Below are 16225 nucleotides of genomic sequence, written 5' to 3'. Positions count from 1 at the left end.
CCTTTTCTGGCTTCCCTTTTTAATAACCCACACGTGATCCTTTCACGTGCTATTAACACGGCAACATCTGCCAACAACACAGAATATAGTTAATTACACTATAACTTCTTTATCTCCATATATTATTAGATTATAAATTATTTGTCACCATTCGATTTCAGTATTTAGAGTAAATTTACATTAATATCAATAAAGGAACCAAATGTAAGTACATTGTCTTATTTTCATTCTGTGCACTACCCCTCACATTGACAAAAAACGCGGCCACAAAAATAGCTGATCCCGAAACCAATAGCTATAAGTGGATGACCGCGACTCAGGAGAACACAAAACAAAAAGGTGACCCCAATTTAATTTCAGAAATCGCGTAAATTTTGATGTTAAAAAATATTTTTTTACATTCATTGTACAACAATAATTTTTCCAATACCTACCAATGACAAACATTTTTACACTAACAATAATCCACAAACATGGTGCTAGATTGAATTGATTGATTGATGTATTATATGTTTAAATTTTAAAATAGGTTAATTTAATTTTTTTCTGCAAAAGCCGGTAATTTCATTTTCAACGACCAGCCCAAACAATACTCCTTGTAAACGGAGTACATATTTAATTTTTTTTGTTAGCAAATATTATTTAGCCGACACGGATCCGTTCACAATATTTTTTGCAATCTTTATTACACACCTGAAATTATTACTACCTGTACTTTTGTGTATTTACTACCAGTATTTAAATGTATTACAACCCGTATGTTATTATTGCTACAGATTGAATCTGAAATTGTGAGGAAGACGATTGATATTTTTACCGAATAATATTTTTTACCGTTACAGATTTGTGTGCTTTCTTCTAATTGCAGCCAGCGAATATTATTATATTGATATAAACATATCTTTCAACGGGAATAAACACCGCTGCATTATTTTGAAAAACACATTTTTATTTACTATGTGTAACAATAAACGGAAGAGGTACACTCAATCACATTTCGATTTACAAATACCTACAGCGAAACGGATACCTACTAGTGAGTAAACAACTTACTTATTTACATCCGGGAGGTCGGGACGGTATTTGTCGATTTGGACTTCGATCGTGACTGCAGCGGTAGCCTCTTTGATTTGACACACGAGGGTCGAGACGGCCGTGACTAAGCTCGCTTTGTCGGGGATGGAAGTGGGTATCGTGATGGATTCCTGATCAGAAGTCTGAGGACCTATGCGACATCGGTTCCATGTTAGTTCATAAGGAACTCTCACTATCAGAGTATTAAAGGACATAGGTAAAATAAACCAAAGTAGGAGACAAAATGCCAAACCCTCCCAGACAGTCGACAGGCCGAAGGTCTCCTGGGGAGTTTTTCGTGGTTTCCTCCCAGTAAGAGCAAATGGTGAGAAGTTCCCGATTGGCCCACAATAGATTATCCCTCCAGATCCCAACATAGACAAAACAAAAAGGTAGCAAAATAGAGGAGAAAAAATCATCTTGATTTATAAACCTTGTACATCATAAGCAAGTTAAAAAATAATGCAGCTCTCAAATACAGTTTTGTAGCTCTTGTCGCTTTTGGAGCTCTCATATACATTACGCGACTTTCCATAGATCACGGCTACGATGACCAGATTCTACCTGGGACATTGCAGGAAGAGTTGAGAATCTTCGCCGATGGTAGCCTCTTGAACGGCAAAGTAGGTGCAGCTTTTGTACCCTTCGATGGCGTGAGAGAGCTGCCATCGAGGAAGTTGAAACTCGACGACTTCTGTTCTGTGTTCCAGGCGGAACTTTATGCGATCAAAGAAGCTTTGTTTTATGTTTTGAAAAAAAAACCCAAAAAGATAGAAGCAGATAACGATCCTGACAGACTGTAAATCTGACGATCAACCCTATTGTCATGGACTTCAGAACAGATATTCAAAAGTTAAGATGCAGACACTAGAATGTGTACATCGGCTGGATAAGGGGTCACTGTGGTATCCTAGGGAACGAAAAGGTGGATGAAAAGGCCCGGGAGGCAACACTCAAGAAGACTGCCCTGACTATGCCAACTTCCCGCTAAGTTTTGCCAAAAGGAAAATTAGAAGCAGGCCCTCCAACTCTGGAACGATCGTTATTTGAACGAAACCACCAGAAAGGTAACAGAAATGTTCTTACCAACCATTTTTCATGCCTTTGATTTCAGGAGACTGCAGAAACCTGGCTTTGAGCTCACACAAATCCTTACGGGTCACGATGGGTTCATGAGCTACCTACATCGTTTCAAGATCTCCGAGAACGACAGCTGTACGTGTGATGATGAGACACCTCAAGATGTCCCTCACCTGTTGATGCTTTGCCCCCTTTTCAGCTTTCAAAGACAACAGCTGGAGGCGCGTTGCAGGAGCCTGGGTGAGGATCTATCCAACATCGAATCCGTGATAGTTCATAAGGAACTGTCACGAGAGGTAGTATCATACATGATAAAAATAGTGAAGGATATTGGTAACATAAACCAAAGTAGGACACAAAATGCCGAACTCTCTTCTAGTGGAACGGAAGGTCTGCTGATGACAGTCAACAGTCCGCTTTCTCCTGAGGAGTTTTACGTGGTTTCCTCCCAGCCATGAGCAAATGCTGAGAAGTTCCTGATTGGCCCACACTAGATTACCCCTCCTGTTCCCAACACAGATTCAAATAAAAACATATTTAATTAGCTAGAAGAAACAAATATCCACTACATGATTTATAAACCTTGTAATAATAAGCAAGGTAAATAATAAATGCAATTCCCGTCTACAAAAAAAAGCTCTCATATACAGTCACTCCCCAGATACAGTTTTGTCCGCAGAAACTCACTCCCAGATAGGCTAAAAATCCGTGATAGTTCATAAGGAACTGTCACGAGAGGTAGTATCATACATGATAAAAATGAAACTCACTCCCAGATAGGCTAAAAACAATCGTGGTATTAGCTGTGTAGCAACACCGTTGGATTGTCGCGCTAACATAAGCAGTACGGAGGCGTTTCGATACGAATAAAACCAAAGAAATCTGAAAAGTTCCGAAAGCACCATAAAGGAGAGCAAAGCTAGATGCTGGGCTGAGCTCTGCAGCTCGGTCTTGGGGACTACCCTACAAGATGGTCAGGGGAAAGCTCCAAACGAGGTCGTCGATCCCTACTTAAATGATCCGACCTGACTGGAGTCTGTAGTTGATGGCCTTTTCCCGTGGCACGCTACGGAGAGAAGGACCTACAACATAGGGGAAGAAATCGTTCCGTTCTTCCCGGAAGAGCTACTGGCAGCCGCGGGTCACCTAAAAACAGCGAAGGCACCGGGGCCAGACCATGTACCAAACACAGTGACTAAGCATATCGCAAACTGTGACCCCGCGTTGCTGCTGACAGTATTCAATGTCTGCCTGACTGAGAAAGTCTTCGCCACTCCCCTGGAAGGTGCAAAAACTGGTGCTCATACCAAAAGGCAAAGGAGCACCAGCTGGACCCTCCGCATATAGACCCCTCTGCATGCTGGACGGTATGGGAAAGATGCTGGAGAGGCTCATCCTGCAATGGCTTCAGCGTTTCTCGGAGTCTTCGTCGGGATTGTCCCCCCAGCAGTTTGGTTTTCGCCCCAGACGCTCCACCATCGACGCAATAACTCAAGTCGGAGACACAGTTCGACACGCATGGCAGGGAAGCGTCAAGGCGAGCAAACATGCTGTGCTGATCGTGCTGGACGTCAAGAATGCGTTCAACACGGCAAACTGGGAAAAAAACTCTCGGTGCACTCGAGAAGATCGGCGTCCCAGTACACCTGATCAGGCTCGTAGGACGCTACTTCTCGGACAGGGTGCTGGAGTTTGACTGCATGGGCACGAAGCTCCAGCGAAGGGTAACGGCGGGCGTTCCGCAGGGCTCGGTTCTCGGGCCGGCTCTGTGGAATGTCATGTACGACGACTTGCTGAGGGTGCCAATGCCAGAAGAAGCAAAGATGGTCGCCTTCGCTGACGACGTGGCCGTCATTATAATAGCCAAGGACAAGCCAACTTTACGTCTAGCCGGAGAAGAGGCCATAAGAAAAGTGAAGGGCTGGCTGGATGACGCTGGGCTACAACTCACCGTCCAAAAAACATAAGCCGTTTTCTTCATGAGACGCAGGAGGCTGTCGCCGCCGAAGATTGTCGTTGGAGGCTTCGAGGTCCCGTTTGCTAGATCTATGTGGCACCTCGGAGTCCACATCGACGACAAGCTTCGGTTTGCGACGCACACCAAAAAGACGTCATCGAAGGCGGCCCGCGTGGCCGAGGACCTTGCCAGACTGATGCCCAACATGGGTGGACCCAAAACAAAGAGGAGAATTCTGTACAATGAGGTAGTCCACTCTGTCCTCCTGTACGGCGCCCCAATATGGCCGGCGCAACAGCAGTGGAGAGAACTAGGCTCAGTCTGGCCAGAGTACAGCGAAGAAGTACACTGAGAGTTGCCGCTGCATACCGCACGGTGTCGGAAGATGCAATCCTGGCGTTGAGCGCCATACCGCCGATCGATCTACTAGCCCTCGAAAGACAGGCGGTCTATGGCGGGCAAGACAAGCACTCCGCCAGAGAGCTGACCATGCAAAAGTGGCAAGAAAGATGGGACGCCTCCATGAAGGGGAGGTGGACGCACAGGCTCATCGGGGACCTGATGGCATGGCGCCAGAGGGAACACGGTGAACTGAGCTACCACCTCACCCAAATAATCACGGGACATGGCTGCTTCCATGTCCCGTGATACAGAATACGAAAAGAAGCGACCTGCGAGTGCCATCACTGTGGAGGCAGCGACGATGACGCTGCCCACACGACCTACGACTGCCCAGCATGGAATGAAGCGCGGACCTCCTTAAAGGATGAACTCGGAGGCACGCAGCTGTCGCCAAGCACCATGGTCCCCTCCATGCTGGACAATGCGGACGCATGGTCAGCCTGGGCAAAGTACGCATCGTGCGTTATGAGGACAAAAGAAGCAGAGGAAAGATCCCGGCGAATATTACTGGCGGCAGAGACCCTAGAGGTCTAGAAACATAGCTGCCTCCCTGAAGTAATGCATGAAAGCGGATTCCGGGGAGGCAGCTGACGGAGAGGAGGGGGTTCTTTTTAGTGGGTAGAAATCCCTCACTACCTTAGGGAGCTTGGCGCCGTTAGCCCCCTGTGCTGTCTTTTTGATGATTTTTTCGAAAAGAGCACCCTCTGCTCAAGCATCCATGAGCGAAGGAGCTACCAACTATTCTCATAAGCCACTTTGCTCCCGGGTTAGTGCCAGGTCGTCCAACTGCTAGCGAGGTTCCCGGGGACAGGTCATCGAACTAGATCCAAGATATTTCATTTTCAACAGTGAGGCACTGCCTCCACGGACTAGGGTCTAGTTTAAGGATGGCCAACCCGCGCCCCGCCGGGTGTCTACTTGTGGCCCGCGGAGCATTTCACACATTTTTTGAGTGCTAGAACGACTTAAAGTCAAAATGCTATGTGAAAGCTAGTTATACAGTATCCATGATACTAGTAGAATGAAGGATATTAAATCTCAAATGAGAACAAGAATCACTGATGAGCATTCGGAAAACTGTTTGGGTGTAGCAACAACAACAATCGTTAACGTATCAACATTGATGCACTAAGTTCTGACAAACAAAATCAGACGTCTCCCAAATTTAAATGATTTTAATTTTAATGTTTTGTATTGCTTACTCTTATCTTATTAATATGTTTGATTCACATTTTTGTTATATCTTCTTTAAAAAACATATACTTATTTCATGTTTGCTTTAAATAATAAAAGAAATTTTGAGGAAAAGGAAGTTTTCTGGGTGAGGGTGGAGACACCCTTCCTCCAGCTTTAGCTGGAGATGGACGCTGACGTCCTTCCCACTCCCTTCATGCCTTTGATTTTAGGAGACTGCAGAAACCTGGCTTTGAAATTACGCAAATCTTTACGGGTCATGAGGCACCTGCATCGTTTCAAGCTCTCCGAGATGGACAGCTGTACGTGTGAAGATTAGACACCTCAAGATGTCCCTCACCCGTTAATGGTTTGCCCCCTTTTCAGCATTTAAAGACAACAGTTGGAGGTGCGTTGCAGGAGCCTGGGTAAAGACCTATCCGACATCTGATCTGTGATAGTTCATAAGGAACTGTCACGAGAGGTGGTATCATACATGATAAAAATAGTGAAGGACATTGATAATATGTTAAGCTAGGACAAGCTACCAAGCTAGGACACAAAATGCCGAACCCTCTTCCAGTGGAACGGAAGGTCTGCTGACGACAGTCAACAGTCCGGATTCTTCTGAGGAGTTTAACGTGATTTTCTCCCAGCAATGAGTAAATGCTGAGAAGTTCCTGATTGGCCCACACTAGATTATCCCTCCTTTCCCCAATACAGATTAAAATAAATATCTTTTTTTAAAGTTAGAAGAAACAAACATCCATTTGATGATCGATAAACCTAATAATATGCAAGGTAAATGATAAATGCAACATATAAACATATAAACATTTAAAATTACTGCCGGTACGTGGAATATTGTGGATGAGTATCATCGTTGAGCAACAAACTAGACAAAAATATCGAAATCTTCTAGTACACAACCATGATACACGATTTACACAAAACGAAGGTCTGATAGTCCCAAGAATCAACAATAAATATGGAAGTCGAACACTGCAATATATCGTTCCGAACATTTTTAATTTGTTGCCGACGGATGTTAGAGGTCAAAATAAAAGATGGAACAAAGGCAAAATAAAGGAATGGGTAAATGATCAAGAGTTAATTTTATGAACATTGTAAAAAAGATTATATTGTTAATTTTTCTCCTTTTTTGTGTGTATATATTAGGTTAAAATGGTTAAAAAACAATAAAAAAATGTATGCAAAAAGAACTCCACCGACAAGACACACAAGGTGGCTTGGTGGGTCTCTGCAAAATAACTTTTTATTTTTATTTTTAATATATGTTAAAAATTGTGATTTATAAAAATAAATAAATAAAATAAAAAATAAAATAAAAAAACTCACATCTGAAAATAGTATTTTGTAGATCTTGGCTACATGCAAAGGACCGTTAATCTCCTCGCAGAACTTCTTCCAAAAAATTATTTTTTCGTTCCTTAGTTCACGATTGAATTATTTAATAGGCTGTAAGGGCCTGTTTGTAAGACTCCCAGTATCCATTGGTTTTTTCTGTATTTAAGAGTCTTCAGAATTCTCTCCTTATTGAATTCAATATTTCATTCCACCAAGGTACCTTTTGCGGATCATATTGGTGGTTTTTAAGAAACAATTGTCTTTGTATGCATTTGAAATACTCAAGTTGAGATCTCCTACCACTAATTCAATCCGTTGCGTTCAATCAGCTACTTTCATTATGCTTTCCTCTAACTGGTGCCTGAAGCCGCCCCAGTTAGTGGCCCTGGGGTTCTGGTAAGTTTCAATTTCTCTTTCTTGATTAGTTAGAACATTGAATATGTTGTATTTGCATTCTGACATGGTTATATCCCCACAGACAAACCAATTTCGTATGCGGTCGATTAGACTCCGCGCAGATAGTAATGTCTAATACCTCTTCTTGCATTTTAGTGACAAAAAGTTGGAATGGCGCCACAATTGAGTGTGTGTACAATTGTGACAAGTTGGTGCCTACATAATTAATGATTTTTCCTTATTTTAACTATTATTAAAAAAGTGAACTGAATGTTACAAGTAGAAATGATACAAAATATCCAGTGGAAAATTAAAAAATCTAATGAAAAATCCTTCTAAAAATGTGATTGACATTGGATATTTATTAGTTTGACTACTAAACTGCAGAGGAGAGTAGTGTACGGATAATAATCGAAAATTCTTTTTTTTTTTTTAATTTTCTTAGTTTGACTACTAAACTACAGAGGACAGTATTGTATGGCCAAAATCTGCTTGACATCGGACATTTATTAGTTTGACTACTAAACTGCAGGGAGAGTAGTGCACGGATATTAATTAAGAGAAAATTCTTAGTTTGACTACTGAACTGCAGAGGACAGTGTTGTATGGATAACGGTAAAAAATTATTTTCAAAATTCTTAGTTTGACTACTAAACTACAGAGGACAGTACTGTATGGATAATAATCTGTTTGACATCTGACATTTATTAGTTTGACTACTTAACTGCAGGGGAAAGAAGTGCACTGATAATAATAGAAAGTTCTTATCTTAGTTTGACTACTAAACTACAGAGGACAGTATTGTACGGATAATAATCTGTTTTACACCTGACATTTATTAGTTTGACTACCAAACTGCAGAGTATTGTTCGAAAATTTCTCTAAATTCAAATCAAACGTTAATCGAAGCACAAGGTCCAGTGAAGAAATTTAAAGAAACTTTAACCTGCAATCTTTTGAGTATTTTAGGAACAAATAGGCACCCTGACAGATATTTATTGTAAACGGACTTTTCGAACATTCAGTCGCCTAATAACTTTAACATAATACATTTTGACATTCTACTAACATATGAGATTACAAATACAATGCTTCAAATAATGATTAAACGACTAATAGAAACACCAAACCGATTTAAGCAGATAAATTCATCATGCACGAGGACATAAACAAAATACATGTGGAGCCAATAAACATAGTTATGTTTAGAGTAAGGTTCTTACAATATATTTATTGCCTATACCCAAATTAACCAGCTGCCTGACAATTATAAAATAGAACCCAGTCATGGATCCAAAATAAATGGACTAAAAATATACTTTATGGAAAGATATTTGTGTTTGTGAAAAGTTATATTTAGTCATCTGTTTCTTTTAAACATGCTTCTTGCCTTATGTTTTTTATATGCCTATTTACCATACCCGTTTATTATTTTATGTTTTACCCTGTGTTAGTTTTGTCTAATTTTCTATATATATTTTTTTAACTTTCTTATTTGTGTTTCAATCTTGTTAACCTTAATCCCATGTCCCAAAATGAGAAATGGAAATTACTCATCGGGAATATTATTCAGAAACGCGCTTAGAGTGTCAGAAATGAGGACTCTAAGAAGCATATCAGGCAAGAGTCTTCGAGATAGAATAAGAAACGCCAGGATCAGGGAAATATGCTAGATCAAAGATGTCGTTAGGTGGGAAGACAACGAAGGCGACAATGGTATGCGCATGTGAGGAGAATGGAACCATCCAGACTCTCCCACATCGCACTGTACGGCCAACCCCATAGTAGATGACTGCGGGGCAGACCACCAAAGAGATGTATCGACAGCTGGGAATCAGCATCGCAGGAGGCTAATCCCTCTTAAAAACAGGCCACAAGGCCTACACCAAGAAGAAGAAGCAGGGAAAGAATATTATATATATGATTTATGTGTGTATGTATGTAAAAACAATAATGAAAAATTTACATTGGCTGGGTTGGAAGATATCGCTCACTCCTTCTAAGAACGTCACAAATCAAAAAACTTGATTTTTCAGGGGAAAGTTTTTAATGTTTGAAAATATAATACAATGTATTAAAAATAAATATCAAGCCACTTATTGAACTTTTTACTGTGCAACAGATCTTTTAAGGTAAAATCTGAAAGTTTTTTTCTCCATTTGAAAAATATTTAGGATATTTAAAAAAATAATTAATCAATACCTTTTCTTCAAAATACAAAAACAATACTTTCTGCCCTGTAGCGGGTAAATATTAGGTTAAAAATATGCATTTTCTACTGGGATATAGTACATTTTCTGGGCATTCCGAAAACATACACAACTGAAATTTAACGATTTTTGATTTATGACGTTTTTGAAAGGATTGAGCGATATATGAAACCATATATCTTCCAACCAACAAAAAACAGACGAGTAATATTGGTCAAGGTATAAGCCCCATGCAGCTGTTAAATTACTCATATAAGTATGCAGAGAGGTTTATTAATATAAGTAAGAACAAAAAAACTGTAAATTAATGAAATGAGGAAAAGGAAGGCACAGAAATGGGATCAGGTAAGGAGTTGAAGGGGGAGAAGGAGAGAAATATTATATGTCATCCAAGGAATGGATGATGTCAGTTATGGCTTTAAAGATATAATGTTTCAGACACACAGACTTTAATATTTTTTAATTTTTTAGAGGAATTTAAAGCAAAGCCTCTGTTAGAGTCTTGTCTGCAGGTAGGATAGTAAGGATAGGGAAAGTAAATGTGAAAAATACATCACAAACACCCAGAACAATTGAAAATATTTTTTTATTGAATTTATTTTGCACTTGGCGGGAATCGAACCCTCGATGCTAGTTTAGCAGTCGTTGTCGTAGTGTTTCTTCATCAGGACGTTTTTATAATGAAGATAAATAAGTTTACAATGTGAATTATCAATTACATTGAATAATTATACGGAGGGATAGGTAAAAAACTTTTTTTGAGAATAATCTTGTAAAAAAAAAATTTTTAAGAGTAAGAGTTTGTAATAAACATTTTTATGTGTATAATACTTTTTTATTACCTTTGTTGATTTCCAACCTGTTTAATTCGATGCTGATAATCGGGAATCTGTTTACTATGTATAAACAAAAAAAAGTGAGGCAATGGACAGGCTGAAGGTCGGAGCCCGTGTACCCGGGGCTCCGGGAGACGACAAAATTCGCAAGCCGCCGAAAATTAGGGGTGCCATTCAAACGTTACCGAGAACGAGATTCCTGCGAATGTTGCGTAGGATCGAGACCGTTCGCGACCGTATTGTTTTTCGTTCCGATATCGGGAGTAAATAAAGTCTACAAAAACTGTAAAACGATACAAATTAGCTAGTCTTTGTGTAAAACCAATAACATACGCTGTCGATTCGAATATAACGGAAGTTTTTCTTTAAAAGTTATAGTGAAGTGTGGGGAATAAGGTGCGTTTATCTCCTGTGTTAATTATTACATATTTTTTTTTATTTTTCACCTCGTTTTTTAAAGTTGAACTTGTCACAGTTGTTATAGTGAAATGTGTCAAAATATTATAAAGCGGCGTTAAATTATTGACAGCAGCTCCGCGACGATGTGTTTGATTTTGAATATATAGATCTAGAGTTGAATTTAAATGTTAAAAAAAAACTAGATATTAGAACAGTGGAAAATTACAGGTAGCTCTAGATTTCAAATTTTCTGAGAAGTGTCAGTCGAAAATATATGCTTAATATCTTATTATCTTCGTGGGTGCGTACCCATTTTTTAATTTATTTAATAGCGAAAATTAACAGCACCGCGCAACAGCAACACTATGTTTTCGTTGTGTATTCACTACACAAATTATTTAGTCTTTGGTAATCACGGATCTTTCGAAGGATCGGGTCGAATCGTTGCACGTACGGAGCGCGTGGACGCACTCGGTACCCGCCAGTCGCAGTTGTTTATACAGTGGCGCTAAAATAATCACCCTATCTGAAGATGTTATAATTTTTGCAAATCGCGTCGCACGTCAATCATATATGAAATTTGTGATCTAGACAGCTGCAGCATACAGACAGATTCAGGGCGGTGCAAAATTAATTATCGAATTTTGTTTTTGAATAACGTTTTACTATTATTTTTGACATCTCATCAAAGATGAAGAAGAATATGAAAGTCTGGGCTTTTACGGGGCTGACGACCGTCATAGGCTGGTTTAAGTGATCACTTTATACACGTGTAACATTCACCAATTCTACCTATTATTGACAACCACACTACTCATCGTCAGCCCCGTAGATGCCTAGACCTTTATATTCTTCTTCATCTTTGATGAGATGTCAAAGAAATAATATGAACTCTAATATTTATTTAATATTACTCGGGACTGGTCCCTGAAGCGCAGGAGTGATCCCCTTGCCTTCATATAATTAACGATCAAGATAATATTGCATCAATACGATGCAGTGCCCTATGCACCATTGGGTGCGGATAACGGTTAGAGAGAGAAGTAGTTAAGAATATAAGCAGAGGAAGATTGAGAAAAACTCAAGTATTTCAAATGTTTTAAGTTATCAATGCTTTTAATATACAAAATATATTTGTTAGAGGTCATGAAGAAGAATATGGAAGTCTGGGCATTTACGGGGCTGACGACCGTCATAGGCTGGTTTTAGTGATCACTTTACACACGTGTAACGTTCACCAATTCTATTATATTTTTAGTGATGGAAGTCTTTATGTGGGACCTTTGCAATATTTTCTGTTAGGTGGAAAAGATGATGTTTGTCGAGTGGCTGCCGCCAGTGTTGATACACATTTCGGCTGTCCAAACTTAAAACACGGTAAGGGACATTCATTTTTTTGTAGTACGTTTTTTTTGCATTTTTTGGACTAAGTAGAATCCACAACATTTTGAGTGTGTCCAAATACTTGTTCACAAAATCTGGATTATCTCCAATTACAGGAGTTATTTTCATATTACTTTTTGATATCTCATCAAAGATGAAGAAGAATACGAATACATATAAATAGAACTTCCAAGAATTTGAGTAGTGTGGTTGTCAATAATGGGTAGAATTGGTGAATGTTACACGTGTGTAAAGTGATCACTTAAACCAGCCTATGACGGTCGTAAGCCCCGTAAATGCCCAGACTTCCGTATTCTTCTTCATCTTTGATGAGATATCAAAAAGTAATAAGTAGAATCCACTTAGTCCGAAAATGCAAAAAAACTTACTACAAAAAATGTCCCTTACTGTGTTTTGAGTTTGGACAGCCGATTTGTGCCCGTTTTATTCATCTGTTTGTATACTGCAGCTGTCTAGTTCACAAATATCAAATGTGATTGAACCAATACGACGCTATTTGCAAAAATTACAACATCTTCCGATAGGGTGATTAATATTGCGCCACCTGTATGTATTCGATATGAGATGAGTGCGCAAACCGATATGAGCACTTTCAACTTCTCGGAACAGTGTATTTACATATGAGTATTCTGAAGAAAGAATAATGATTTGAATTTTATCAACAATAAAAAGTATTTTTGAGCATTAATTATATGTACAGATAAACCCCGTTTTACGCCGGGGTTCCGTTCCGAGATACCAGCGCAAAAAAAATCTGCGTAAAATGAACACAAATATAATGCACGATATAAGGTTAGGTTACGCGTCAAAATATTTAGAAAAATCTAACATGTTTATTTATTACATCTTCTTCAAACCCTTATCCGCACTCCAATGGTGCATAGGGCACTGGATCATATGAACGTAGTGTTATCTTCTTAATCGTTAACACATGAAGAAAAGGTGATCAGCCCTCCGCTTCATGTACCAGTCCAGGGTAATATTGAATAAATATTAGAATGAAAAAATCACGTATATTTATTTCCCCCCCCCCTGGGGATTCAACCCGGGATCGTGCTGACCATTACACTACGGAGACAAATTTATTACATAACCTATATATATACACACACACACACACACACACACACACACACACACACACACACACACACACACACACACACACACACACACACACACACACACACACACACACACACACACACACACACACACACACACACACACACACACACACACACACACACACACACACACACACACACACACACACACACACACACACACACACACACACACACACACACACACACACACACACACACACACACACACACACACATATATATATATATATATAAAATTAATTGTAAATGTATTTCTTTAATGAACGTTGCGTAACTTATAGAAAATGTGCAACAAACTCCTGCACACGGTAATATAATAAAACAATGTTCAAAGTGTTTCTGCTATTAGAATCGCGGTGCTTCGATGTCGACCGAACCGGTGAATCCCACGGCCACTACCAATCGGCGTAATTGCGAATTGGCGTAAATCGAACCAGCGCAAAACGACGGTTACCGGTATTTATATTTGCGTCGTAGCCACGTGTCTACGCAGGGGCATGTCTATGGTGATAGATTATGTTTGTGGCATTACGAATTCTCTAAAAAAAATACTTCCACGATTTCATCCCATCCGGTTGCCGTAGAACCAAAATATTTTTTTAAAATTAGCATCTCTGCAAACGTACGTTTTCTGCTAGCGTTTTCCGCGATTTTTTCTTTCGGAATCCTGGTCCGACGAATCCCATACAAAACGAACTAATTACGAACTCGGAATATTTTTCGTTTGAATCCTCGCATTTGCTAGGTACTTCTATAAACTTCTATACATATATTGTTCAAATTCGAAACATAGTGCTTGAATCACTATAATTTCACTAGAGACATCTATGGTGAGATGAAAGAAAAAAAAACTCCTGATTGGAGATAATCCAGATTCATGTATTTGGACACACTCAAAATGTTGTAAGGAAATTACTTATTCCTGTTAAATAATGAGGTTTTATTTGATACCTTTAAAAAATCAGTTTGTCTAAAATAATACTTGAAAGTGGTCAGGTTAGGTAGGAGTCGTAACGATCGGCGGGTATGTATGAGGAGATGCATGAACGTGGAAGAGGCGAAGAATGTTTGCAAGGACAGAGTGGTGTGGCGCTCTATTCTCTCTGCCTACCCCTGCGGGTAAGCGGCGTGATGGTTATTTAGTTAGTTTTTAAAATAATATTAGAATTTTTTTTTAAAGATAAATATTTGTGTTTTTTATTATTTACACAAATATTTAAATTTCATACTATTTCTGTGAGCCTGAGCGGCTCGTTATTAGAAATAGGTATCAAATTGTGGTAGAGTGGGTTCGAACCGAGAAACTCTGACTTAAGAGTCCGCGACACTAACCACGGGACCACTACCCAACACAAATGACAATTCACTTTATTGTTTATATGTTTGACATTTTGTTTAAATTTTCTCTTGCAGACATACTACTATAAAGGTTGATACAGATTTTATAATTTGAACAGAGATGATGGAAAGGAATGCGAATAGTGTTGGAGTGGAAAGTAAAGTGGAATTTTTAAAGGTCCAATCTGATTCTAAAGATGTTACCGCAGTTTCCAGCTTTATTGTAAGTATTAGTATAGTTTCATCAATATTTATACATCTCTAAACAAGAGTCTTAATCAGTGCTTAACCAATTGTCATATGCACCGACATTCACCAAACCCTTAATTGGAAAAAACAAATTTATGAGGAGAATGTAAGTGGAAAAAACAGCAGAGGAAGACCGAGAAAAACATGGCACGATCAGGTATGCCAAATACTTGAAAGTGGTCAGGTTAGGAGTCGTTACAATCGGCGGGTATGTATGAGGAGATGCATGAACGTGGATGAGGCGAAGAATGTTTGCAAAGACAGAGTGGTGTGGCGTTCTATTCTCTCTGCCTACCCCTGCGGGGAAGCGGCGTGATGGTTAGTTAGTTAGTTATAATTAAAATATAAGTTTGTTTTAAAATCACTATAAATATTTTATTATAACTTAATTATAATGTCCACAGGTTTCGAAGCTAACCGCTTCTTTTTCAAGACTAAATATAAATAATACTTGAAAAAGAAGCGGTACGCTTCAAAACCGGTAGATATTATAATTAAGTTATAATAAAATATAAGTGATTTTAAAACAGGTGCACAAAATGAACAAAACCATTAAAAACAAAGAACAAAACCATTATACCATGATTTTCACATAAAAACATTATGACAATGGATGTAGTACATTTGTTATGACTTATTTGAAGTCCCATCCCAGTAAAAAAAATGTACGACGCCGAGTATGTGCGTTATTTTAGCGTTTGAGCTCTTGTATTATTTTTATTGCTATATTGATATATTTCTCTCCAATAATATCCTACATATATTGGATAAATGAATATATGGTACATTGTATCATATATTAATTAATCGACCGAGTTTCTCCAGGGTATGCTTGGCTACAATTGTTTAGAGACTAGAAGGAATGTGTATTTGATTACGCATTTTTTTCAATTGTTGCGCGGTATGATCGATAATCCTGAAATTATCCGGAGCATTGGTCTGTATGTTCCCGATAGTTACCTAAGAGAGCGTCGGCATAGACTGTTTCACATTCCTATACACAGGACCAACCTGCCGATGGTTATGCCTGTAGGAAGAGCTACCGCTATGTTGAACAATATCACATTGGATATTGATCTGTTCCATGTGTCCGAAGGAGTCTTCCGAAGCGGGATTCTTCTACACATTTAACAGTCTTCTTACTTCTTACTTACTTACTGTTTTTTTAATGTATACGCCTTAAATGTTAGTTTGTAATGTATATATATT

The 16225-nt window shown here is 39.0% G+C and overlaps 1 long non-coding RNA gene across 1 annotated transcript in view; it reads right to left on the bottom strand.

Moving 5' to 3' along the window:
- LOC148300555 (uncharacterized) overlaps positions 1 to 16225 on the bottom strand; it is a 134742-nt gene that overhangs the window by 6020 nt on the left and 112497 nt on the right. The window lies entirely within an intron of this gene.

The sequence above is a fragment of the Brachycentrus maculatus genome, unplaced genomic scaffold (assembly GCF_059751285.1).
Source record: "Brachycentrus maculatus isolate JH-2025_06_01 unplaced genomic scaffold, ASM5975128v1 h1tg000693l, whole genome shotgun sequence".
Classification (NCBI taxonomy): Eukaryota; Metazoa; Arthropoda; class Insecta; order Trichoptera; family Brachycentridae; genus Brachycentrus; species Brachycentrus maculatus.
The sequence above is the reverse complement of the archived record's forward strand: the minus strand, read 5'-3'. Positions and strand labels throughout refer to the sequence as shown.